The sequence below is a fragment of the Sinocyclocheilus anshuiensis genome, unplaced genomic scaffold (genome assembly GCF_001515605.1).
Source record: "Sinocyclocheilus anshuiensis isolate Anshui unplaced genomic scaffold, SAMN03320099.WGS_v1.1 scaffold416, whole genome shotgun sequence".
Classification (NCBI taxonomy): domain Eukaryota; kingdom Metazoa; phylum Chordata; class Actinopteri; order Cypriniformes; family Cyprinidae; genus Sinocyclocheilus; species Sinocyclocheilus anshuiensis.
The window spans coordinates 406,837-433,577 of NW_015554105.1; positions in this window are offsets into that span (position 1 = coordinate 406,837).

Genomic DNA, 26,741 nt, shown 5'->3' on the forward strand with positions numbered 1-26,741 from the left:
ACACACACACACACACACACACACACACACACACACACACACACACACACACACACACACACACACAGGAGTAAAATTAGCTAATAGAAATAAATAAGTCCCACTAAATGGCTGAACTTTGAGCATCTACAGTATGAATATTCAAGAGAGAATGCTCTATCAGATGATACTGCATGACTCATAGTGGTATAGTGGAAATATTATAAATATATTATACAAATTATTATATTTCTGACAGATTTTTCCCCCTCCACTTTGATGTGGCTAAAATCTGGTTTGGTTCTGTTTGCTTAATGAGGATTTTACACACCAGATTTCTGACCCCTGAAATAAACTATATTGAAAACCATCTATTTACCTTGAATCAAAAGTTAAATGGATAGTTCACCCAAAAATGATAATTCTGTCATTAATTACTCATCCTCATGTTGATCCAAACCTGTAAGACCTTCGTTCATCTGTGGAACTCAAATTAGGATATTTTTGATGAAATCTGAGAGCTTTCTGACCCTCCCATAGACAGCAATGGAACTACCACGTTCAAGGCCCAGAAAGGTAGTAGGATATTGGTAAAATAGTCCATGTGACATCAGTGGTTCAACTGTAATGTATGAAGCTACGAGATTACTTTTTGTGCGCAAAATACAAACAAAAATAATGACTTTATTCAACAATTTCTTCTCTTCCATTAGTCTTCGATGCGCGTTGACAGTACCACGATGCATGCTCTTGGATTTCATGAAAAAAATATCTTAATTTTTGTTCCAAAGATGAACGAAGGTCTTACGTGTTTGGAACAACATGAGGATGAGTAATGAATGACAGAATTGTCATTTTTGGGTGAACTATCCCTTTAATTAAAAAGACGGAACAGAAGAACTTACAGTGTGACACCAAAACTTTTTTAATTTACCCAAACCATAGGATTTGGCAGCCTAATCTTATTAGTATCCATACAAAACATTTATAAATAATTTGTGTATGTGTATATTGCTGAAACATAATAGATGGATGTTTTGACATCATGTGAAACATAAGAGTATTTTACGCATGCATAAAAAATGGTTCTTATAAATGTATGTATACTTACATTTTACTATTACTGATATTTTGGCATCTTACCCCACCCCTACTCTAAATGTAACAAAAGACAGTCAAGAAATACTCTTTGAGAGAAGCAGTCAATTAGCGGAAGTTAAAAGCAGCTCGTAAGTGTATTTATTTCTTGTCTCATTTGTGTTTAGCGCAGTTGTCATTGCTTGGAAACGCTTGTTTTGTTTACTGTGTTGAGATGTGCTGAAGTCGCGTTTGGTCTCGTACTCTTTCGCATACCTTGTCAGTGTCGTGCGCTTGCTTAGCCCTCTGTTGTGATAAACAGTAAAGTGTGTTCAGCTGAAATCAATTTCCGTTTTGTCAAATGGGTATAAAAAAGGTTAGTATACCACGTCAGCGGTTGAGGCAGCCCTCGTGTGAAGCCCTCCTTGTGTGAAGACCATCGACTCTACCGTGCGACTCCACCGTGCAGGGACACTGGCAAGGGACATAAGTATCGCTTTTGATTCATCCTCTTTTCTACACCTTGCTTCACTCCTGTTTCAGCTTTTATGACCAACTCTTACTATGTGTTCCCATATCCCTACCACCCATCACATACTATAGGCAGCGCAATCCTGACAACCTGCATACTTTGCCTATGTCTGCTAATACACTACTTTCTTTTTCTATTGGTCTCTGGAATTGTCAGTCTGCAGTAAACAAAGCAGATTTTATTACTTCTATTACTAGTCATTCAAGACTAAACCTCATGGCCCTGACAGAGACGTGGACCAGAAGACACTGTTAGACCTCCAAACCAGGGGACACTGTTACACCTGCAGCACTCTCCAATAATTTCTAATTTTCCCACACTCCCCATCTGACTGGAAGAGGTGGAGCTACTGGTCTGTTTATCTCTAATGATTGGAAATGTATTCCTTTACCTTCTCTGGGTATTAACAGCTCCTTTGAATCACATTCAGTCACTATTACCCACCCTTTTAAAATCCATTTTGTAGTTGTTTATCGACCCCCAGGACCACAAGTTAACTTCTTGGATGAATTAGATGTGCTACTCTCAACCTTTCCTGAGGATGGTACTCCCCTAGTTATGCTTGGAGACTTCAACATCCTCCTAGATAAACCTCTGGCTGCAGACTTCCACACTCTGCTTGCCTCTTTTGATCTCAAGAGTGTTAACTATGGCTACTCAAAAATCAAGGCAACCAACTGGACCTTATTTACACACGACACTGATCCACTGATCATGTGCTCGCTACTCCACTGCACACCTCGGATCACTTCCTCCTCACTCTTAACCTCAACATGGTTCCTGACACAAAACATACCCCTACACATGTCACTTTTCGACGTAACCTACACTCTCTCTCACCCTCCCAGCTATCTGCTATGGTTTCGTCTTTGCTTCCTTCCCCTGAACAGTCATCATCTCTTGATGTTAACCGTGCTACTGATACTTTCTGCTCCACTCTTATATCTTCTTTAGCCCGTACCACCCCTTCTGCCCCTTGGCAGTCTGATGTTCTCCGCGAACATCATTCTAAGCTCAGGGCTGCTGAAAGGGTATGGCGCAAATCAAAAAATCCTACTGACCTTAATGTGAATCAGTCACTCCTCTCTTCTTTCTCCGCTAATGTCTCCACTGCTAAAAGGACATACTATCATAACAAAATTAACAATTTGTCTAATCCTCGTCTCGCATGCTCTTTAAAACATTTTCCTCCCTCCGTTGTCCTCCTCCTTCCCCTCCTTCATCAATTCTAACAGCTGATGACTTTGCCACATTCTTCATTAATAAAATTAAAACCCATCAGTTCACAATTTTCCACACCACAATCTGTCAAGCACATCTTACACCTTACACATCATACACTCGTTCACATCTTTCTCTTCACTCTCTGAGGCAGAAGTCTCCAACCTTATCCTTTCTAATCATCCTACTACTTGGTTGCTTGATCCTATTCCAGCTCATCTCCTTCAAGTAATTTCTCCTGCAGTTGTACCTGCACCCTCTCACATCATTAACACATCCCTTCACACTGGTTTAGTTTTCCCCTCAGCATTTAGACAGACTCGTATAACTCCTCTACTTAAAGAAACCCTCCCTTAACCCATCTCTTTTAGAGAACTACAGACCAGTTTCCCTTCTTCCTTTAATTGCAAAAACACTTGAACGAGCTGTGTTCAACCATCCAGTTAGGCACATCAACCATAACTCCTTCAAAAACAGGCAGAAACCTTGGCGTTATGATTGATGATCTGCTGACTTTCTCAGACCACATTGCTAAAACTGCCCGGTCCTGCAGATCTGCTTTATTCAACATTAAGAAGATCAGGCTCTTTCTTTCAGAACATGCTTCACAACTCCTTGTTCAAGCTCTTGTTCTGTCCAGGCTGGACTATTGCAATGCTCTCTTGGCAGGCCTTCCAGCCAGTTCTATCAAACCTTTACAATTAATTCAGAATGCGGCAGGAAGATTAATTTTCAATGAGCCGAAAAGAATGCACGTCACAACTCTGTTTATCAATTTGCACTGGCTACCAATAGCTGCTCACATAAAATTCAAGGCATTAATGTTTGCCTACAAAACCACCACTGGCTCTGCACCCCTTTAACTAAATTCATTACTTCAGAATTATGTGCCCTCTAGAAGCTTGCGTTCTGCAAGTGAACGTCGGTTTATTGTGTCATCCCAAAGAGGCATAAAATCACTTTCACAGACTTTTAAATTAAATGTTCCCTCCTGGTGGAATGACCTGCCCAACTCAATCCGAGCAGCCATCTTCAAGAATCGGCTAAAAACACATCTCTTCCATCTTTATTTGACCCTCTAACACTAGCACTCTGTTTTCTAATTCTATTCTTAAAGAAAAATAAAAACTTGCCCCTTTTAGACTTGCACTCTATTTATTTACTATCTGCTTGTTTTAGTAAAAAAAAAAAAACACCAGTAATCTTTTTGTATTCTATCTATTTGTTTTATTTTTTATTATACAATTAACAAAAGCAAAAAAGGCCTCTAACACTAGCTTGCTCTATTCTTTTTCTATTATATCTGTTTTCTTTTTATTATATAATTAAAAAAAATCTAAACAAACACTACTTGCAACAATACACACTTGCTACGTGTACTGCGTTAAGCTAACTGAGACTTGTTATAGCACTTGCATATCATTGCTCTCTTGTTGATTTTGATTGCTTCCATTGTCCTCATTTGTAAGTCGCTTTGGATAAAAGCATCTGCTAAATGTTTCATCTTCAGTTTGAGAGAAACATCAGTGGTTTTTCTCTCACAATGTCAGTAGTTTAGAAGTGAATCATTGTAATAATGGCCCATTAAATAATAAAAATGAATGAAATCCTGTGGTTTTGTGCTTATGAATAGTATTTGAGCTGAATGTCGAATCGATAATAAGTGTCCTTTAGGAACAGGACAGACTGTTCCTTCTAAGAAAGTTAAAGATTGAGAAAAAAGGAGAGCGAGAGGCGGATGCAGTTGTCGTGATCCATTTATTGTAGCACCGTGCGCTGACTCTCAGCGGTGTGGCCGCATCCCTGAACACTGTCTGGCTCAAACTCAAGAGCAACAATCCTGCAACAGCATTCCTCCATTACTTCTGCTAAAGCCGGAGAATCTTTACGCCCTTCCTCCTTCCCCTCTCTGCTCTGCTAGTGTTATCTTGTCCTCTGAGGCCGAATTATGATCCTCCCAAGAAACCAGTGTGTTCTCATAAATCGCTTCGCTAAAGAGCCATGGCAAATTGCTGTTTGGCTGAGGGGCTACACAGCTCTGTTTGTTTTTCTACTGTGTTAGCCTCATTCTCCACGGCAGATAATTTGTGAACTGATTTATGCGGCGGACATGTGCGCCGGGGTTGTATGAGTGCATTTCGGTGATTTCCTCACAGGATGTTCCTCTGTCTCTTCTCTGAGTAGAAACTGTTACTCTAAGAAATATCCCACCAGGTGGCCCATCAGTACTTTTCCAAAGCCACCGTTCCCAACAAGTGTATGTGTGTTTAAGATATCAGCGCACACTCTGAACCGTGAAAAATTATAAAAGTTCTTTATCCATAAGTCATAGAAAGTCATTGGATAGCTTTGTGTGAGTAACAGACCAAAATTTAATTCACTGTTGAAGTTGAAATTTCTCTTGATCTATACTGAATTTGTGCAAGTGAAAGTTTAGAGCTATGACTGAAAGTAAGATTAAATACATTTTGCATTGAAATAAAAATTTAAACCTGAAGTGACGCATCTTCATGTATATTTTTAACATGCAAATGAGATTTTGGAGCTTCAGCAGAAGGCAAATAGTGTAAATAATGATTAAAATTTTAGACTGCAATTTACACATCTTTATGATCCATTTTAATGTGTAACAGAGGCCCCAAAGAAACATGGTGATGGAAAAGATATGTGAAGCAAGAAAATTTTTTTTAAATGCTTTTGAATTTGCTTTTGAATTTGAATAGAGATACGTTTTTAACTTTGATTTAAAAATGTAATGTTGGTGCAGTTCTAATATGGATCAGTAACGTGTTCCAAAGTTTAGGTGCGGCTATGGCAAAAGCTCGATCACCCCTAGATTTAAATTTTGACTTTGGAACAGTTAACAAACTCTGGTTGGCAGACCTAAGAGTTCTTTCCGGATGATATTCACACAACAGGTCGGAGAGTTAAGGGGGAGCGAGGCCATTTAAACATTTAATAACAAGCAAAAGCACTTTAAAAATCAATTCTAAAGCGTACTGGGAGCCAATGTAAAGACATTAACACAGGTGTAATATGTTCGTATTTACGAACACCGTAATCTAGATATTGAAGAACTGTTTATTCCCAGATATAGGGAATTACAATAATCAATTCTAGAAGAAATAAAAGCATGAATTGCAGTTTCAAAGTGCTTAAATAAAAGGAAGGTCTTCACTTTAGCCAATGTTCTAAATTGGTAAAAACTTGATTTGACAACTAAATTTCAAATATCAAATTTAAGTGCACTATCGAAAAAAGACACCCAAGTTTTTTTTTACAAATGATTTAACTGAAGAAGATAAAACACCAGAATTTACATGAGAAATGTTTGGGACTTCAGAAGAGCCAAACACAATGATCTCTGTTTTACTCTCATTTAGATTAATAAAATTCAAAGACATCCAGGCTTTGACATCAGAAAGACAGGCACAGAGGGAGTGTACACCATTTTTATGCTTCAGGGGCAAATAAAGTTGAGTATCGTCTGCTTAGCAGTGATAGTACAAGCCATGCTTTTCAAAAATAGAGGCTAAAGGAATCATATATAAAGAAAACAATAAAGGGGCCAAAATAGAGCCTTGGGGGACCCCACAAGTCAGTGGGACGGCCCCAGAAAAATATTGTCCAATATTGATTGAGAAGCTGCTATTTTTAAGATATGACTGAAACCAACATAATGCAGTTCCTCTGATGCCCACAACTTGTTCTAGCCGAGCAAGCAAGACATCATGGTCAACTGTATCAAATGCTGCACTTAAATCTAATAGTACCAGTACAACAGAGTCTGAAAGCTGCATTTACTTTAATTGTATTGAAAAGGTCTCCAATGACATGAGAACATGAGTTTGACATACAAAGTAAGTCACGCAGGTTGGAACAACATGAGGGTGAATAAATAATGACAATTTTCTTTGTTGGGTGAGCTATTCTTTTTAATGCATTTTTAATGTACTTCTTCCTTACAAAAAGAAACACACTGGTTAAGTTTTCTACATCAACCACAGATGCTTGTCTTAAAAAGGAAAAGCAAACCTAAAACATGTCAACACCAGCAAACCCTCCATCCATAACCTCCAGACATTTTCTATTTTCCACCCTCAGGTGACCCTCAGCAGCACTTAGTAAATCACCTTTTCCAAGAAGAACAGTGCTGAGCTTTTCTGTCAGAGACTGGACTCTTAGACAGACACATTTCCTGTCCTTTAAGCTGTCCAGAGAGCTAAATGTATCTGTTCCAGCTCTCAACGATGGCGGGAATCCCGTAGAGTCAGGCCAGCTATAACTACACTGTAAAAACTTTCAGTTTCTTTACCAAAATAAATATTCCTTTAAAACTCTATTTTGTTTAATCAATAACTGATTCCATTTATTTTTAGTTGTTATCAGAGCTGTTTTTGAGGGGAAATATGAGTGTAGGTCAATATTTGTTAAGCCATTTTAAGGTGTTCTTGTTTGTAGAGTGTTGTTGTGGTGTAGTTAAGTGGGGTCTATGTTATTTGCAACCCAATCTATTCGGATATATGTGTTTATGGCAATGTTTTTGCAACACTGATATTACATACCTTATTGCACGTTTCGTGGCATTTTCAAAGTGAAATGTCCATTGAGTAGCACTAAAACACACGTTCAATACATGACTGTGGCCACAGTTTTATTGTGTTGGTACAGGCACATATTGCTGTGTTTTTATTACATTGCTTCAGGTACGTATTGTGGCAGTTCAAAAATCAAATGTCTAGGGTGTCACTAAAAGGTTAATGTTCTATCATGTTGGAATAACCCAACACTAAACCTACACAATAGTGTTAACAAATCCAAAAGTGATATAAAAATGCATTTGCTGATGCAACTGTGCTATTTTAACTTGTTTATACACAGGTTTGATCTGTTTTGTTGAACCGTAGTTTTATGGGATTCGCCCGGATTTTAGCTCTTCACCTCACAAGTGCAACGCCGTATCACGCGAGCTACCGAGCAAACTGCATTACAAAACCCACACATATGAAGCTGTATCAGTTTTCAAATCCAACAGCATGTTAAAATTGTTTTTGAAGTCATAACATAATATTGTACAAGGAATTGTGTGAAAATTAGACTTACTTAATCGGATCTCTGGCCCTGTATATCATACTTTCTGTGAAAAAGAATAAAAGTTGTCAGTATTTTACTGCCCCTAGTGTTCATTTCATCTGGAAACTGCTGCGATTCATACGTTAAGTTAAAGAACCAAATACATTTGATAAAGTGCACATTGATTGGAATAGCCTAAAAGATTTTAGCTAAAGAAGCAAAATGTATGATTCCATTGTTTCTTACATTTTATTTCTGATTTGATATTATTGAAACTGGAATCTTGACAAATAGCTTACCGAAATCTTTTTTTTTCTTGGATTTAGATGGATGTTGAATGAACTGATTTACTTTAAAGAGAGCCCCAGCCCTTTCACTGTCTTCTCTCTGTCTCACCTCTGTCTGTATGTTTGCAACTTCATTCTCTTCATCATGAGTGTAATTATATTCAGCTGATGAGTTCTGGCACCTGAAATACAGCAGAAGGAGAGATAGAGACATTCTGACAGTATGTCTCAGTGTGTGTTCTGTCTCATTTTGGTGGACTGTGAATCAAGCACTCTTGGCTCTTGCCAGCAGCCATCTCTCTGAGTTTGAACTCTCAACATCATTCTGTGTGTGAATAAGAGTCAGGGTGGGAAAATCAGGATCAGTCCATGCAGATCAACATCTTGAGACAAGCTCTCAGCCGGTCTGGAGCCTGGAAGTTATTACCAATAATTACTGCTCCAGATGTTGGACACATCTGTCAATAAGTTCATCAAATGGCTTTGAGGAAATCCCTGCAGAATGATAAGCCAGTAATCATGAAATGAAGACATTCACAACAGGTTATAATGACGATCTGTGCTTCCAGTTGTCCATCTGTTCCTCTATCTATCCATCCATCCATCTTGCTGTACGTTCAGTACGTTCATTCAGTGACGTAGAATCGGTGGGCGGGGCTAAACAGAGTGATGTAGAGGCAGGCGTTGATCTTCTTCTGCGGAGGCCGGGTTTAGACACACTATTAAACCATAAAGTGGCACATTCCACAAGCTGTCATTTTGGCAGATTGGCTTCAATATAAGCTGTTTTTAGACTAACGAGAAAGTTTTGAGTTCTGAAACTTACAGGATGTTTTTATAGTACAATGACCTCTTACATGTCAAAAGATCAAGGGATTTTTTTTCTCAGTTCATGACCCCTTTAAAACATCCATCTACTTTGCCATGCGTTCATGGATTCATCCATCCATTGAAATATTCATCCACCATACATACATTTATCCATCTATCCATCCATCTGTTCATTTAAACATTAATCCATCCAAACATTAATTCATCCATATATCCATAATGTCAAGCATTCATCTTTTTATACATCCATATTCATCCATCACTCCATCCATCCATCCATCCATCCATTCAAATGTCCTTTCAGAACAACTTCAATTTTCATGAAAGTTTTTGGTGCTTAACGTAAGATGACATTATAATAAAGCTGTTTTAATTCTTGACAGCATTGGCCTGGTGGGTTGACAGGTGGGTTGGCCTTTTGTGAATAGAGAATTGTAGGATGAAATGTGAAAAGAGAGAGACCAGACCCAGGCAATCCAGAAGAACATGTAATAGAAGCATTACTTTATCTGGTCCTTTGACCCCCACCCCCCAAAACCAAACAGACCCGTCAGAACCAGACCAAAGGTCACCACAGTCCCGCCTGGTGAGCCAAAGGCACTGGCGCTAACGCAAATACTAGTATAATCACTTTATCTGGCTTGCCTATGTTTTCCTCCACATTGTAATTGGAGCAGAGTGTGTTTAGCTATCATGTCTCTCTTTCTGATTGGACGCCTGTGGTGAGGTCACTGCTGCTGATCCCTCTGTAAAAATGAACCTGGGAAGAGAGTGAGATGGAGAAACTGAGACTCAAAGAGCTGTCCATCACTGCTGTCTGAGTGCAGGAAATGAGGAAGAAACCTAAAAAGGAGGAATTCATAACATGGGCTTCATCCCCTCGTAGGCTAATTGGCGGCGCTACATGAAGGACATTTCAATCCAAATAAACACAGTGTCCCCAAGGTCTTCAGTGAGAGCTTAACCTACAGATATTAACCTTAAAGAGTACTCATCCTCTCACTTTACCTCCTCACTTACTTTTCTATAGCCGTGTTTTGGTCGTCGAATATTGACCAAAGGTTTTAAGCTGCGTTTCCACTGAGAAACACAAAGTAGTGTATCTGTTTAATTAAAATCTTACATTTTTATGTTGCAGTCATTGTTTTGATGATCTGGAATAGACCATTTCATAATGATATTTGTTGGTTTGGGAAGTGCTGTCATTGTTCCTGGCATGGGCGACATTTGACTCTTGAGTCAGGCGGGGCAAGAAATATATATGTATAAAGCAAAATAATTTTTTTCGGATATAAGCATCAAAACAATGCCCTACCATACTGCAACGCATGAAAGCAGTCAATCCAAGTCAAGAATAACTTAAAGAGGTTGCCGTTTAGTAAACTGTGAACTAGAGGTCTGCATTCCCGCGGCTCTCCCGCAGGAATCACGAAACCCGACCAGATTTTTTTGCGCCACGGGATTAAATTCCCGAATAAAACGCGGTAGCGGCCGGTAACTCTGGTGTAATTTGAACGGGAGCGGGCGGTCTAACAATATCCCATTCCCGACGTCCATTCAGAACAGCATATCTGCGCTTTATTCTTATTGACCAACGGTACAGCCTGCACTGGGTCTGTTATGCATGTATGATTTCAGCGTAACACGTTTTATTTACGGGGTCTGTGCGCAGCATGTGCATAACAATGCTCAGAGCAGGCTGTACCGGTGGTAAATATATGGCCCTCAGACAGAACAGGCAGGTTGTCGATGAGTGACAGAGCAGAATAAGGATGGAGCAAAGTGTGGGTTGTGTGTGTCGGTTTTGTTTATATTTTGCTTAGCCTATAATTTATTTTTAAATGAAAGATTTCGTATTTATTTATTTTTCTCTGCAACACTTTTCCTACTGTGTTGCATAAAATATTAAACGAATTTTGTGTCTTAAGATAATTCATATAAATTCAAGTCAAAGTCAATAAATTCAAGACTCTTGACAAGACGAATAAAATAACATAGCCTACAATTTTGTGCAGACTACACTTTTATTTGTTAGCCTATCTCTCTTTCTTTCAGTAGCGGACATTTAAATGTGAGATTCTGGAAACGAGATCTAAATTTAGCGGGAACGGTCGGGTCGGGAAGAATATTATTCTAAGCGGACAGCGGGTGAACAAAGAGTGAATATATAGCAGGAGCGGGTGGGTGCGGAATACAACCTCGCGGGAGCGGGACTAAAAAAAATAGTCCCACGCAGACCTCTACAGTGAACTAGCTTTGGCTCTTCCTGCTTACTTGAATGGTGATGCTTCCCGTTTGTCAGTTGATGGTCTTTCATTTTTAACCAGAAATGTGCAGCTGCTTTTCTGATGTTCGCTGAAGTTTTCCGTGTCTTTTTCCCGTGTCACTTGAAATGTTTCCATTTTGAATCGTTGTTACCAAAGGCGAGACACGTGAGGAAAAAATAAACGATCAGTTGTGGGACTAGCCTATATTGCCAATCACTGCTATTTCGAGAGTGAATCCTGCATAAATATGTGGCTGTCATTCCCGAAACTTTGCAGGGTGTAGCCTATGTGTCCAAAAAACAAAAGTTTCATACAAATTCTGAATGGATTATAGAAAATGCGCAAAGCGTGCTCCCTTTATCACTAAAAAGCGTCACTCATCTTCATCGCGATCTTACAAAGTTCCGTTATAAACCGTCTGCACTTAGTCATGAGATGATTCGCGAGCGTTCAAGACTGCACTAAAAACTGCAACGCTTTCTGTGGTGACTGAATTCGGACAAATCGTTTCTGATTGGCCATTGCGTTCAAGAAATCAACAGATATGTCTGTGATTGGTTACATTGCTCAACGCTGCAAAAACGCATTGAGGGTATTTAGCCCCCCCAATGTTGCCCATGGTTCCTGGAATGTTTCAGGGTAGTAGTCAAACAACAGCAGGAGGTGCTTCATATAGTGACTCACAGCAGTAACATTAATACAGAGCCCCACACATAACATGCCTGAGAAAAAAAAAAATTGATTAAAATGAAGAATTTGCTCTCACAAGTTAATAATTTGAATTAATAGATCGTGCAAACAAATTCTTAATTCATGGTCATGATATCTTGTGATATCCTTTGGTGGCTGGATGCTCCCTGAATGCCTGAAATGGGTGCAAAAATTGTCACACTAAAAGTGATAACAATCCATCAATAATAATAACAGGAGTGAATAAATATTCCTACACTTTCATTGCTGATCTTGTGTAGACATACTCGTGTCTACAAGATAATTTTACACATCTTGATAAGTCACTTTGGTAACGTTTAATTTGTCGTCTTTGAGAAAAAATATTTCTTTATTTAAAGGCAGGTTAGGTGATTTGGTTCAAAAACTTTTTTGCTATGCTGGTTGAAAGTCTCTTCACATCCTGACAGCAATCACTAAGTTAAATGGTCTAAATGTATTTATATGTATTAATATCGTCTGTGGAAGGCTTAGGGCCATAAAATGTTTGTCCAATCATATCCCACGGTCTGAGGGGTACGATAGGCTGTCCTACCTGCCTGTCAATGTATGTATTTGCATACCTCTACACACCCTGTTCATGCAGACATGATACTTCATCAGTGCGTTCCATTACGCTACTGCAGACCGAGCGAGAAAGGAAGGCGTTATTATTGTAATATTAGGGTTAGGGTTAGTACCTCAGACAGTCGTGTAAGGTGAGACGAACAGCGATCTGATGACTTTGGATATCGTGCAGTGTGTTCTTGGCAATACTAGTTATTGGATGACTAATCGACCAGTCAGCCGTTGTGACCTAATTGAAACTCATGATTCATGTATTTAGACTACTGTTGTCTTTTTTTCTGACCAAATTCTGTGTGTGTGTGTGTGGTGGACATATGTTTTGTCATATATGAAAAAAAAACTTCAAACCTTTTTGCAGACTCTAAGTAGATATGCAAACAAATTTGACCAAAATAACACTTGTTTCAGAATGATTCTGTTTGTTGAATGATTGGTTGCTACCTACTGATTTAGCAATGTAACCCAGTGTTTCTCAACCCTGTTCCTGGAGGCACACCAACAGCACACATTTTGGATGTCTCACTTATCTGACCCATTTATTTCAGACCTGTGTCCAAATATGCATATTTCCCTAATATACAGCACATATCTTGGAGTCTCTACTAATGAGCTGATGAGTTGAATAAAATGTTTTTCCTTAGGAAGAGTTTGGATATGTGTACTGTTCATGAGCCTTCAGAAACAGGCTTGGGAAACATTGCTGTAACCTACAGAAAGAGTCATTAAGCAAATCTTATTTTGTGAACAGATTCAGAAGAGTCACTGGTTTGAATCAAGTCTATTACTCTTCTCCACAAGAAACATGAACCCACTCCTTTCTGTCTTTGATGCTGTTTTCCATCTCAACATATCTCCATAATTATGTCTTTTCATTTTAATCTTTCACTCTCTCCCTCTACATCTGTTTCAGCCTTTCTCTCTTCGTTTCTTATGGCCCATCTTTGACACTCATTCTCACCCCTTTGCTCAATCTAAACGGGCAGCTTTGTGGGATAATTGGCGCCATTTGGTCACCTTGAATCTCCTGTGGTGTCACATTGAGGCTTAATTCATGACTACCCCTCAACACCCCCTCTTTTCCTTTCTATTTCGCCTTTTTCTTCAAAGACACCCCCCATCATCCCACCCAGCGGGTCTGCGACTCTTCATGTGCCGCAGTTCAGTGGAGTCCTAACCAAAACCGTGTTGGACAAATTAAGTAGGTTTTCTCTGCTTCTCTGGCTTACATCACAGAACTATAAACATGAAATGCTTTGGTCATTTAAGAACCAAATCCCTGCAAACCCACTGCTGATTATTTCTGCTTTTTAAACTCATATAGCAGACTTACATTCACTCTCCAAGGACAAACAAGAACTTTAAAATGTCACTTTTAACTTTAAAATGCGCGTGTCAGAGTCTAGGGGAGAAAATGCAGTTAATCCTAAATATCCCTTTTGGATAAAAAGCACTCACACAGAAGATCTCTTCAAACCTTTCACAAAGGACAGACATTGTGGGTTTTCTTGCTCTCCCATGTATGCTGGCATCTTTTTCTTTACATTTTGATATCTAAGTTAAAATTATACTTTTTTAACCTTGGAGGTAGATTTAGGCACCATAGAAGTCAGATTAATAAAGACAGACACAGGAATAAACATAGAACTGTAAATAAAATCTAATTTGTAAGATAAATATTAGATTATTATGGTTAGTTTACTTCATCTGGTAGTGTATGGTGCTAGCAGTGCTGGGTAGATTTCTTACAAATTGTAGTCAATTACTGATTACAAATTACACAATGAAAATTGTATAATTTCCTAACTTATCTGACCAACTCATATGATAATACTTCACATTCTTTATTATCAACATCAAAAAGTGCATTGAACACTACATTATGCCAAGGTTTCCCAAACTGGGGTTTGTGAGGTGATGAAAAGCTAATAATTAATTAAATCATAAAATGTAAAATTAAACGAATTGAGTGGCCTTTCCATTTTCTGTGTAATTACGGTCACTTGACTTGTGGCTAGTGTGTGCAGTTCCATAAAAATGGAATACTTTCCAAATGTATAAGCAGTAAGGGTGTAACGGTACATGTATTTGTCACGAATGGTCACGGTACGGACATCACGGCTCTGTTCATGCAGTCAGATGACGAATACAGTCAGTAATAGGCGATCAGTTCAGAAGGGGGCGTGTGCGGTAATGCAATGCTAACCATCACAACAGGAAAGAGCAGAAGAAGAGAAGATCTAACGTTACACACCAACCCAAAACAAGAACGACGAGTTCAGATGGCACACAAAAGCTTGAAGAACCGCCTGCTTGTTTTAAATCAGAAGTGTGGGAAAGTTTCAGGTTCTAGAGATGCGCTGGTCGACCGGCTGTAATTCTGAAAAATGTGGTTTTTGGTTTTATTTTGGCCAATCTCTATTCCAGAATTGCACACAAACTGCATTGCAATCATTTCCCAAAATGTAATTTGTGTGGAATTTTTAAAGAGGATGAAATACTGTACCAGGCAGATCAAGCTCACTGTTCGCGATGCTCGAAATATAGGAAGACAATAATGTGGGGGTTTATATGAATGTATCTCTGAGAGGAACTGACCATCTTCAGAAATGCTTCGATGGCATTTTCTTTTCCTCTTACCTCCATATAATGCATAGTAAAAGTAGTGTTTATAAACGCAGCTGCTTTGTTTACTGCATTCACAAATCTAAAGTCAGACCATTCTGTTTTTGCTTTAAATCTTGAAATTATTTTTCTTGAAATTAAATCTTGACACATTTCCTGTTGTACCGATCTCGTATCGAACCGTGACCCCAAAACCGAGGTACTGAACTGTGACTTCCGTGTGCCGTTACACCCCTAATAAGCAGTAGGATTTTTTAGAAAGAAAAATGTAAGACAGAAAATAGAAGTTTTAAGGCAAATCAATACATTCTGAATAATTTAGTGCCATATGTAATCACGTAATCTATAAAAAAAGTAACTGCAATCTGATTATGCAAACTTTAAAATGTAATATAATCTAAGTACTTAATTTTTGGAATCTCGGGGTGTTGCTAACACTGTGTTAACAACACCAAGATCACTGGTTCAATTCCCAGATTAAATAATAGTCAGTCTGATAAAACAGTATAGCTTGAAAACTGAAGTAAGATATATCTTTTGACAGAGGCATCTGTCCAATGCATAGATGTAAATGTTATTGCAAAATAAACCTGACAGTTTGAAGTAAGCATGAAATGTTGATTTGGGTTAAAATTGTTATGTGAGAAAGATCTGGAGCCACTAAACATTTTAGCCTGAAATCTCCGTGTCAGTGACCTGATAAACCATCTAACTAATTTTAAAAACAAACTTACTCATTTTTGGAAATCTGACAAAGCGTTTCCATTTCCAGCCATATTAAAAACATTAGAAGGAGAAATATTAAGATGACTTCAGGTCAGCAAAATTTTTGCTTTGGATGGATTTCAATATCAACATGAGGTTTGAGTCATGGTGTGTCCAAAGATCAGATGTTATCTAAGCCCTTTTCAATAATAATAATAAAATGTTTATTTAATCTCCTTTCAGTTCTTTACAAAAATTTGTCAATCACATCCATCAGGCTTGGGTCACCCACATATAAGCACCATAGCTCAATATGAAGCATGAACTCCAGGCTACATTTTTAACCTGTCTTGATGTATTGTCACACTGTAAAAAAAATTCTGTAAAATCTACAGTAAAAAACCGCCAGCTGTGGTTGCCGAAATTTTACCGTAAAAAATACGGTAGCAATATTTCAGGTTTTACGGTTTAACTTAAATTTACAGTTAAATACCGTAATTTCATTAACTGAAATAATGTTAATATACCAACCTATTGAAGTACTGAAATCTGTTTTACTGTAGCATTTTTACATTCTTTTACCGTTAAATTCACAGTAATTTTTTACAGTGCAGGGTTATCTGGTCACCCTCCTCTGATTGCAATCATGATGTTGCTCATTATTCAAGCTGAAAACCAGTAAGATGAGTGTGAGCTGCATATGATTGTCTCGCTGCATGTCGATATGCTAGAATATGTTTCTAATTCTTTTGAATGGATGGTTGTTTTGTTTAAAACCATATCAGAATGGCAAAGTTTAAAACTTGTTTTAGCAAAATGATTGCGTGTTGGTTGAGTAGGCGAACTTTTGCAGCTTTGTAAACATCCATTTTAGGTGTTCAAGATGAGTATAGTTATACAGCCGCAGAGTTTAAACTCTGAATAGAGTTCGGTGTGATGCTGGACTGTTTTGAATTTAACATGGGCCTGTGTGCAGCTGCTCAGGGCACCTGGCTCATGTAAAGTTAAATTGAAACAAACAGGCTTATCATATGGTGGTTCTGGCTTCAAAAGTGAAACCTGGTAATAAGCCTAAATGCTAACTCGCTAATAGCTAATTACCAACCAATCATCTCTCAGGGTTAAGCTCAGGGTTAAGATCTGAGGTTTGAAAAGAAACCTACCAAATGAACAGACTGTGATTTCATCTGACCTGAGGAGCATGGAGTTTTTTAATGGAGTAGGAGAAAATAGCTCCTGGAAGGAAAGTAGCCATAGGAATATACAGATTTGAAAAGAGGAAAATACATAAAGACAATACATTTTCACTCTTTACATGATAAAAGGTTCTGCCTGTACAAAACTCATCACCATGATGTTGTGGGTGGTTGCCTGGAAGGTACTAAATGTTTGCTAAGGTGTTCTTTTGAGTGTTTTCTAGCAGTGCTGGTTAGTAACTGATTACATGTAATCTTTATTACATAATCAGATCCCAAAAAATAAGTACTTGTAGTTGGATTACATATTGCATTTTAAAGTATTTATTCACCCTAATTCTTTTCTCTCTCTCAAAATTTCCTTATATATATATATATATAAATCCTACAGCTTATATACATTTGGAAAGTCTTCCAGTTTTTATGGAACACACTAGCCACAAGTCAAGTGACTGTAAATAGTTTAATTTGACATTTTTTATGATTTGCTTGTTAGCTTATCAGCACTTCACAGTTTGGGAAACCTTGGTGTAATGTAATATTCAATTCACTTTTTGATGTTGATAATACAGAATGTTAAGTATTTTCTTACAAATTAGGTCAAAATAATCTAAAAGTAATAAAAAAATACTCAAATTATGTTATGTAATTTGCAATCAGTAATGGAATACAATTTGTAAGTAATCTATCCAGCACTGTTTTTTAGCATGTTGCTAAGTAGTTGCTAGGTTGTTTTGGGTGGCTAACTTTGCGGTTACTAAGGTGTTCTAAGTGTTTTTTTCTTTTTTTTTGCACGCTAGTGTTTTTCAGTTTGCTTTCTATGTTAGGGATTCACTTTGGGTTGCTAGGTTGTTTTTAGTGGTTTTTAGCATGTTGCTAGAAGGTTTACAAGGCCAAGTCTAAGAGTTCACCCCAAACTTCTACGATATTCTGGTCTTTGGATATGACTACTTCGATAAGATTTCTTTACCTTTTTTACAGTCCACCAGGTCCCGTTGATCCTATTACATAGAAAAAATAATAGCTCACGTTTCCTTAAAAACTATATGATTTTGGTATAATTTATGTCAGTGCCACGAAAGATACAACTGACTACTTAGTATTTAAAGAATTTTCAGACCTCTAAACTACCCAACATTGTTTTCAATAAAAAAAAAAAGTGTTTTGGCTGTTCACAACAACAGCATTTTGGGAGGCTGAAACTTTTGAAAATGGGTTTTAAAGTGCAAGTTTTTGAAAACTATACCATTATTGTCTCTGCGTAAACAATGAAAATGCAAATTAGTGAAAACTGTGAGATCATATGCATGTGTATTATGTGTACAATGTATAGGAGTGCATATGTGCACAAGCTTGTAATATTTTTTTGCAAAATGACATCGCCGACTACTGGCCTGGAATACATAATACAGCGTTTTTAGTCCTTTTCACAGATGCATGTGAACGGGAAACATTTCAAAAACACAGGGAAAAAACTTTTCCGTTTTTAATACAATTGTTGTTGTGTAAGTGTAACCTAACAAAGAAAATATAAGGGAAAATGAACGCACTTGAATGAGACCCCAGTGGTCTTCCCTCTTTCCCTTTTCTTAATGCAATGGAGGCCTTATTGAGAAATATGGCTTAGATAAAAGTGAGACAGATACAGATCCCTCCATCTCGGTAGTAGATGAGACAGGGGTGTCTTGCATGGCTGCCCATGATGCTGTGATAGAAAGACTCTTTTTGATGTAAACCATGTCTAAACTATGGTCCCGTTTTCAAATGGATTGCATGCTGAATGCCACAGTAGTCATCAGCATCGTAGGACACTTCAGACATGATGTACTAGCTTTGCTCATCAAGGCCATTGCCTCTCTCCTCTATCTACCCATCTATCCTTTCCACAATCCATCTTTATTTGTCCTTCTATCCATTTGTCTCTTAAAATGAGAGCACAGACTCAGGTTTCCTGCTGGTGGATCCTTGAGTTTGATTTATAACTGCTCAGTTGCTGAGATGTTCTCAGAAAGCCATATTCCATCTTGTCACTGTCTTTCTTCCCATCTGATAGGTGTTTAAATGGATCACTAGCCAACTTACACAAATCTACTTTCTTACTGGTTTATCAGTTAAAAATCCACTTAAAAATGCACAGAAAAAAAAAAAGGTTTTGTACACTTTCGACTTGGGAAATGACTTTGCACTTGAATAATGTTGTTTTCTAATTAAAAACTTTATATACTTAGCATATTAGAATGATTTCTGAAGGATCATGTGACACTGAAGACTGGAATAATGATGCTGAAAATTCAGCTTTGATCACAGAAATAAATTACACTTTAACATATATTCAAACAGAAAGCAAATTCATTTCACAATGTTACTGTTTTGTTGTGGTCTGATTTCACAACTCAGAATTACATGGCAAACACAACCTGACTAAACTTTTAACACAAACAATTTTACGTTTCACATTTTTATTAAACACACTGAGTAATGATTCAGAGTGCAGGGTGGAGTAAGTAAGTGAACGCTTGAATTAGGAACTTGTAGATCATCCATACATTTCCTGTAGCTGCTTATAACACTTCTGACCAATTTTGGACCATAATTCTCCACAAATCAGTTTATCAATATGTCTTGATGGTACAGTTCCTGGAGAGCCACAGTCCAGCAGAGTTTAGCTCTAATTAAACACACCAGATCCAGCTAATCAAGGTCTTCAGGATTACATGAAAACCACAGGCAAAACTACAGGAAAAAGTCAGAATTGCAAGTTTTTTTTCTCAGAATTGTGAGTTTATGTCTCGCCATTCAGACTTTTTTTTTTCTTCACAATTGTGAGTGTATATCTCTCAATTCTGACGTTATTTTTAGAATTTCGACTTTATTTCTCAGAATTACGAGTTTAGATCTCACAATTCTGACTTTTTTTTCCTTGCAAATTGCGAGTTTACATCTTGCATTTCTGACTTTATAACTTGCAATTGGGAGCTTATATCACGCAATTATGTCAGAATTGCAAGAAAAAAAGCCAGAATTGCGAGATAAAAAGTAAAAAAAAAAAGTTTTTTATTTAGTGGCGGAAATGGGCTTCCATAGTTTTGATTGTTTTGATGAATGAGGTGAAAAAATTATGAGGCTATTCTAAGACTAGTTGTAATTGTTGGTTACTGCACATATTAAAAGCAAATAAAAAATAAGTTTAATTGATGCCTGCGATGCTATAATACGCCTTTCAAAGCATGTGACTAATACTGTAACTGTATTGGCATTATGTTATTGTATAGCATTTTTATTACAACTCAAGGTACGTCACTTTAGCTGCTTAGATAGAGGTCATAAACACAATGCGCCTCATTCATAAAACAAGCAGAACAAATATCCGTGTAAATCGTGTCTTATGTAATTTGTTGCACACAGTTGAATGAAACGGTTTACCCAAGAATGGAATTACGAACGATTTGCACACAGATTCGTTCTGCTCGTTTCATGATTGAGGCCCAGTATATACTTTGTTGTTGTTGAGTAGCTTTGGTAAGACAGTGCCAAGATCATAATGCAAATGCAGATGTGTGAGTTTTATTACAATCACTGCAGTCTCTGACACCTAAACCCAGCCAACAAAAACTCACTCTAAATATTTGGAAAGCAAAATGCAGTTGTTATTAATGTGTGTGGAGAATACTAAAGCTTCAATCTGTATACAGTAAATCAGCACCTGACTAAACATGGCCTCGGCCAGCTATGTGTGGGATTGTGGGTAATAATTGTGCGGGTAATGCCGTATTTGGTTCTGTGTGTGAATGAAATTCAAAAACGTGTGAAAACTTTTACATTTCAATACATCTGTCAAGCTCTAATTATTACCACATTTCTGCATTGTTACTGTGAATATGAGTGTGTTCACTGTATGTGTCTGTGAAATAGTTTGTTTATAACTTTCATTAGTTGATTTTGAGTGTGAAATGCTATACTATACGTGTGTGTGTGTGTGTGTGTGTATGTGTGCGCGCATCTGCTCAGGATGTTTGTCCCTTCGGCTGCACGTGTCCATTTCATAATGGGACCATTGAGCCCCTCCATCTCACCTCACACTTTCCTCTGACACCTGCAACACCCTGCAAATTGGCAGGCGAGACGGATTTAATAAACTGCAGCAGGAGGACAGTGTAAATCACTCCCTCATGGCACTAATACCACCACATTACGCCCCCAGAGCGCAGAGCGCAGCCCGCTTCCCCTCACGTCCATGACTCATGTAATCACTTCACCAGAGACCTGAACGCTTGCTTTCAAAGCCACTTAATTTGAAGTTTTGTTTGTGTCAATGACATTTATGCATTTTTGAGTGTGGCTTGAGTGTCTAATTCTTTTTAGTGGTCACTGTACATGCCACAGATTCTTTTGAGAGAGTTTGCTGGGATAGTTCACCCAAAAGTGAATGTTCTGCCATCATTTACTTGAGAAATGACTTTATTTCTTCTTTGGAACATGATATGGTTTTCAGGGACAATTACATAGGTCAGTGAAAATAACCTATCTTTTGCAAATATATGTAAATCTGGCGTGTTCATCTGATGTTAAATCTGTCAAACATGCAGCTTGTATATGTGTAGTTAAAGGTCAGCCTACATTTGTGCTGAACCAGCAGCTGCTGGGCTTCAGCTCCACCGGACAGAATCCTCACAAAGTCCTCACTGTGATTCTACAGACACGACCTGCACTTCGTATAAGCTTCTACTCTCAAAGGTTTGTGGTCAATAAGATTTTTTTTAAATGTTTTTTTTATTTTTTATAAATTACTTATGCTCACTAATTCTACATTTATTTGATAAAACAAAGAGTAATATTGTGAATTATTACATTTGAAAATAACTGTTTTCTATTTTTAATATGTTTTAAAATGTAATTTATTCCTGTGACGCAAAGCTGAATTTACAGCAGCATTACTCCGCCCCCGCCCCCCCCAGGATTATTTGATGAACAGAAAATTCAAAAGAACAGTATTTATTTGATTTTTTTATGTACTAATCAATTTAATGCATGATTGATGAATTTTTCCAGAAAAAAAAAAAAATACTGACCCCAAACTTTTGAATGTCATTCTATTAAACTGCTTTATTTATTTATTTATTTTCTAAATGCAGATTTATATGTAAGATTTTGCATCTTGTATGTGATTGTGAATAAATCACATAGGTCTGGCTCGAGCTAAATGCATTTTTTATATATTTGGATATATAATTATGTCTTCAGAAAAGTAGTAGGGTTGACAGTTTTGCAGTTTCACTTGACATCATAGTTGGGCCTACAAGATATTTATACAAAGTAGTATCCAATGTTAATATGTCAATAAATATACATTTTTAATTAGCAGTTGTTTACTATACAAATCATGGTAACAGGGTTGACATTTAAAGATCACCCAAAATGTAATAATAAATATTTATGTATGTATGTATGTATGTATTTATTTGCTTATACAGCAAGGAGAGATTGAAAACAGGGTGGAGACAGTGTAAAATAAAAGGCAACATTATAATGAAAGAAAAAGAAAAAGAAAATAGTGTTTTTGCTGATGTGTTATAAATGTTGGTAATAACCCAATAGTAAAAGTTGGCATCAGCTATTCATTGTTAAATACGTTTTTACACATGTATATGAGGGACATGAATGGGACATCCGTTTTGTAGAATGACCCGTTTCTTTTTGTACCTGTGAGAACAAAGTCCCTCTCAGGTTTCAGTTTATTTATTTATATACTCCTTCTTTGAGTGGTCCAGTGTCAGCGGGGTCATGAGCGTGTGGTGTTCTTGATTTCAGAAATACTGTAGACCCTGTGTGTGTGTTTCTTTGAACCATGTGCTAGTGATTTCAGTGTGTATTCAACACTCGGAGAGGATCAGATGTTTTGGTTGTCTGGTTCCCGGGACCACTTGTGTCAAACAGAGCCCCGTGAGATGATTGGTTGTGATATAAATCTATGTTGATGAAAAGGAGGAATGCTGGGCTCTGGTTGGCTGATCAGCATCCTGTGGTCTCACCGAAACGCCTGCTTCGTTTTCATCAGACTCGGATGAGGTTATCCAGCGAACAGTCCCGCAGGGGTGGATACTCGGCCCCTTCTCATTTCATAATTGGATCTGGACCATCTGCAAATCTTATTTCGAAACTTTTCTTGGGTGTGAAGTTTATGCAGGACATTTGCCTGCCGAGAGAGGTGTGGGGCTGTCTGATTTCCGACTGTCCGGAGCAGGTGCAGAATGCAATGTTGTCTGTGTAATCGCACAGTGTTTGTGCAGATCCTGTCTTTTCCAGGGAAATGTCACTGTGTGCCTCTCTGTTTGTACGGATGCATGGTGACGGTTCTCCCAGAGGCCTATGATAGAAGCTATGAGGAATGACATGCCATGGCCAAGGTCTTCAATTTGTGGGAATGATGATTTTTAGATTGACATCAAATTTTCCACGATTTTCTGCTTTTTTTCCCAGGTTTAGTTTATTATAAAAAGTAGTATCCAATGTTAATATGTCAATAAATATACATTTTTAATTAGCAGTTGTTTACTATACAAATCGTGGTAACAGGGTTGACATTTAAAGATCACCCAAAATGTAATAATAAATATTTATGTATGTATGTATGTATGTATTTATTTGCTTATACAGCAAGGAGAGATTGAAAACAGGGTGGAGACAGTGTAAAATAAAAGGCAACATTATAATGAAAGAAAAAGAAAAAGAAAATAGTGTTTTTGCTGATGTGTTATAAATGTTGGTAATAACCCAATAGTAAAAGTTGGCATCAGCTATTCATTGTTAAATACGTTTTTACACATGTATATGAGGGACATGAATGGGACATCCGTTTTGTAGAATGACCCGTTTCTTTTTGTACCTGTGAGAACAAAGTCCCTCTCAGGTTTCAGTTTATTTATTTATATACTCCTTCTTTGAGTGGTCCAGTGTCAGCGGGGTCATGAGCGTGTGGTGTTCTTGATTTCAGAAATACTGTAGACCCTGTGTGTGTGTTTCTTTGAACCATGTGCTAGTGATTTCAGTGTGTATTCAACACTCGGAGAGGATCAGATGTTTTGGTTGTCTGGTTCCCGGGACCACTTGTGTCAAACAGAGCCCCGTGAGATGATTGGTTGTGATATAAATCTATGTTGATGAAAAGGAGGAATGCTGGGCTCTGGTTGGCTGATCAGCATCCTGTGGTCTCACCGAAACGCCTGCTTCGTTTTCATCAGACTCGGATGAGGTTATCCAGCGAACAGTCCCGCAGGGGTGGATACTCGGCCCCTTCTCATTTCATAATTGGATCTGGACCATCTGCAAATCTTATTTCGAAACTTTTCTTGGGTGTGAAGTTTATGCAGGACATTTGCCTGCCGAGAGAGGTGTGGGGCTGTCTGATTTCCGACTGTCCGGAGCAGGTGCAGAATGCAATGTTGTCTGTGTAATCGCACAGTGTTTGTGCAGATCCTGTCTTTTCCAGGGAAATGTCACTGTGTGCCTCTCTGTTTGTACGGATGCATGGTGACGGTTCTCCCAGAGGCCTATGATAGAAGCTATGAGGAATGACATGCCATGGCCAAGGTCTTCAATTTGTGGGAATGATGATTTTTAGATTGACATCAAATTTTCCACGATTTTCTGCTTTTTTTCCCAGGTTTAGTTTAGTATGATTCAGATCTTGTCCAGCTGAGGATAGTTGTTTGGTGTATAGAAACACCAAAAGCTCGGTTTCAAAGCTAGTGAGCTGCTTCACATAGACAGCTGCCTTTGAAATGATCATATGCCTCATTATTGGTTAATTTGGAATCCTGTACATGCATATAAGTAGCAACTCCAAATAGTGCTTTCAGTATGGACCACGAGAGAGAATTTACTGAATAATATGGGGATTATGTGATGCCTTTAGTGGAGCTATCAAAGATGAGCAGAACCAGTGTCCATCACATATGCAGATTGATATCTAAAGTCTTAACATTCTGATATTTAAATCAAATAAATTGGAAACAACACAAAGATCTTGGTAGGTTAGCAGATTGCCTTAACAGTCAATAGATTTTAGTGTCAGTTCATACTGCTGTTAAAATATTTCTCTGTGAAGCAGATGCAATTAGACAAGTTTTGCGGTTTGGTCATGTGACATTCAACATATACCGAAATTAGTATAAAAATACATGGCTAACACAAACTTTGGGTATTTAATATATTTTATTTATTGAAATTCAGGAGTATGCTACCATTCAAAATTTGGGATAAATAAGATTAATACTTATTTTCACCAAGGCTGCACAGTATTTCATCAAAGAAAATGCTGTATTATTATGATTAGTATTATTTATACAATTTAAAATAACTGATTTATTTGAACTAGAAATCCTTTGCAACATTATGCTTTTACTGGAATTAATTTGTGTAATCTAATGCATCCTTATTGAATTAAAGAGTCAGTTTCTTTCAAAACATGTGATGAGCTCACAAAATAAATGAATAAATAAAAAATTCTAGATAGCAATCAAAGAAAATGTTTATTATTACATTAGATTTTATTCAGGACCTTGAACTATCAATCAGCAAATTCCAGCATAACTAAACCCGGTATTTGTTCATGCTATGCATTTTGTGCTTATTTGATTGTTAGCTTAGCAATGTGATAATGTAAAACTCTTCAAGTAGATTGCAAATCTAGTCTTCAATGCAGTTATGCTGCCTGTCCAGCTGCCTAGGTAGCAGACAGCAGGGCAGCTCACTAGCTTTTGGAACAGAGCTGTAGGTGCACAGCAAGTTTCCAAAGCTAGTCCAGTGTGTCTGGTCTATAGTTGTTTGGCTGGTCTTCCCTTGCTCCATGTCCTTTATGACCAACTACTGTAGAAAGGACCCACGAGCCCACTCACTTTGAAAATGATACCTGCCGACTTTTAACTGCCCGGTGAAAGCACTCGGCCTCGCTCAGTGTGAATAAACCCTGTTTATTTTGCCTGCTTTTCGAGGGTGTCTAAATCTTCCATTCATGCACCAACTTTGTAATGACTGTGACAAACTCTCGTCTGATGCCTCGCTGAAGGTTGCTGTTAGGTTTGGCCATCTGGGTTGGGTTGTATTGTTTACAGAGCAAATGACAGACTGCTGCTCCGCTGCTTGGATGGTGTTTTTATGGTGATGCATGACCAGTTCAGTTGCAGGCTGTGGCCAGTGTGTCCTACAGAGCTCTAAGAATTAATCGAAACAGTCATTCATACATAGAGCTTTCCCCGTTGCGTTTATGATCAGTTAAAGTAGCAATTAATCAATGAGAAGCATCCTGCAATGCTTTTTTATTCCATTAGATGGCAGTAGCAGGTCATTATGGGCCACATGCATTAAATGCAGATGAACTCGTAGGCTATTTCAGAAAAGCATGCTACCATAACTACTGTTTCTGAAATATATCAGATCTACTATAGTGTGCATAATATGATAGTTGTCTGTGTGCATAGAATACCCCATTTTGCCAAAATAGCACACTGAGCACAATGCTGTATCCCACAATGCAATATTCCTGACCTGACCTTCCATTTCCAGTGTGACAAATGAACTGGAATTAATATCAGCCACTATTATTAGTCACTATTTGACTCGTTCTTTTGTTAGACAGGTAAAAAAATAAAATAAAATG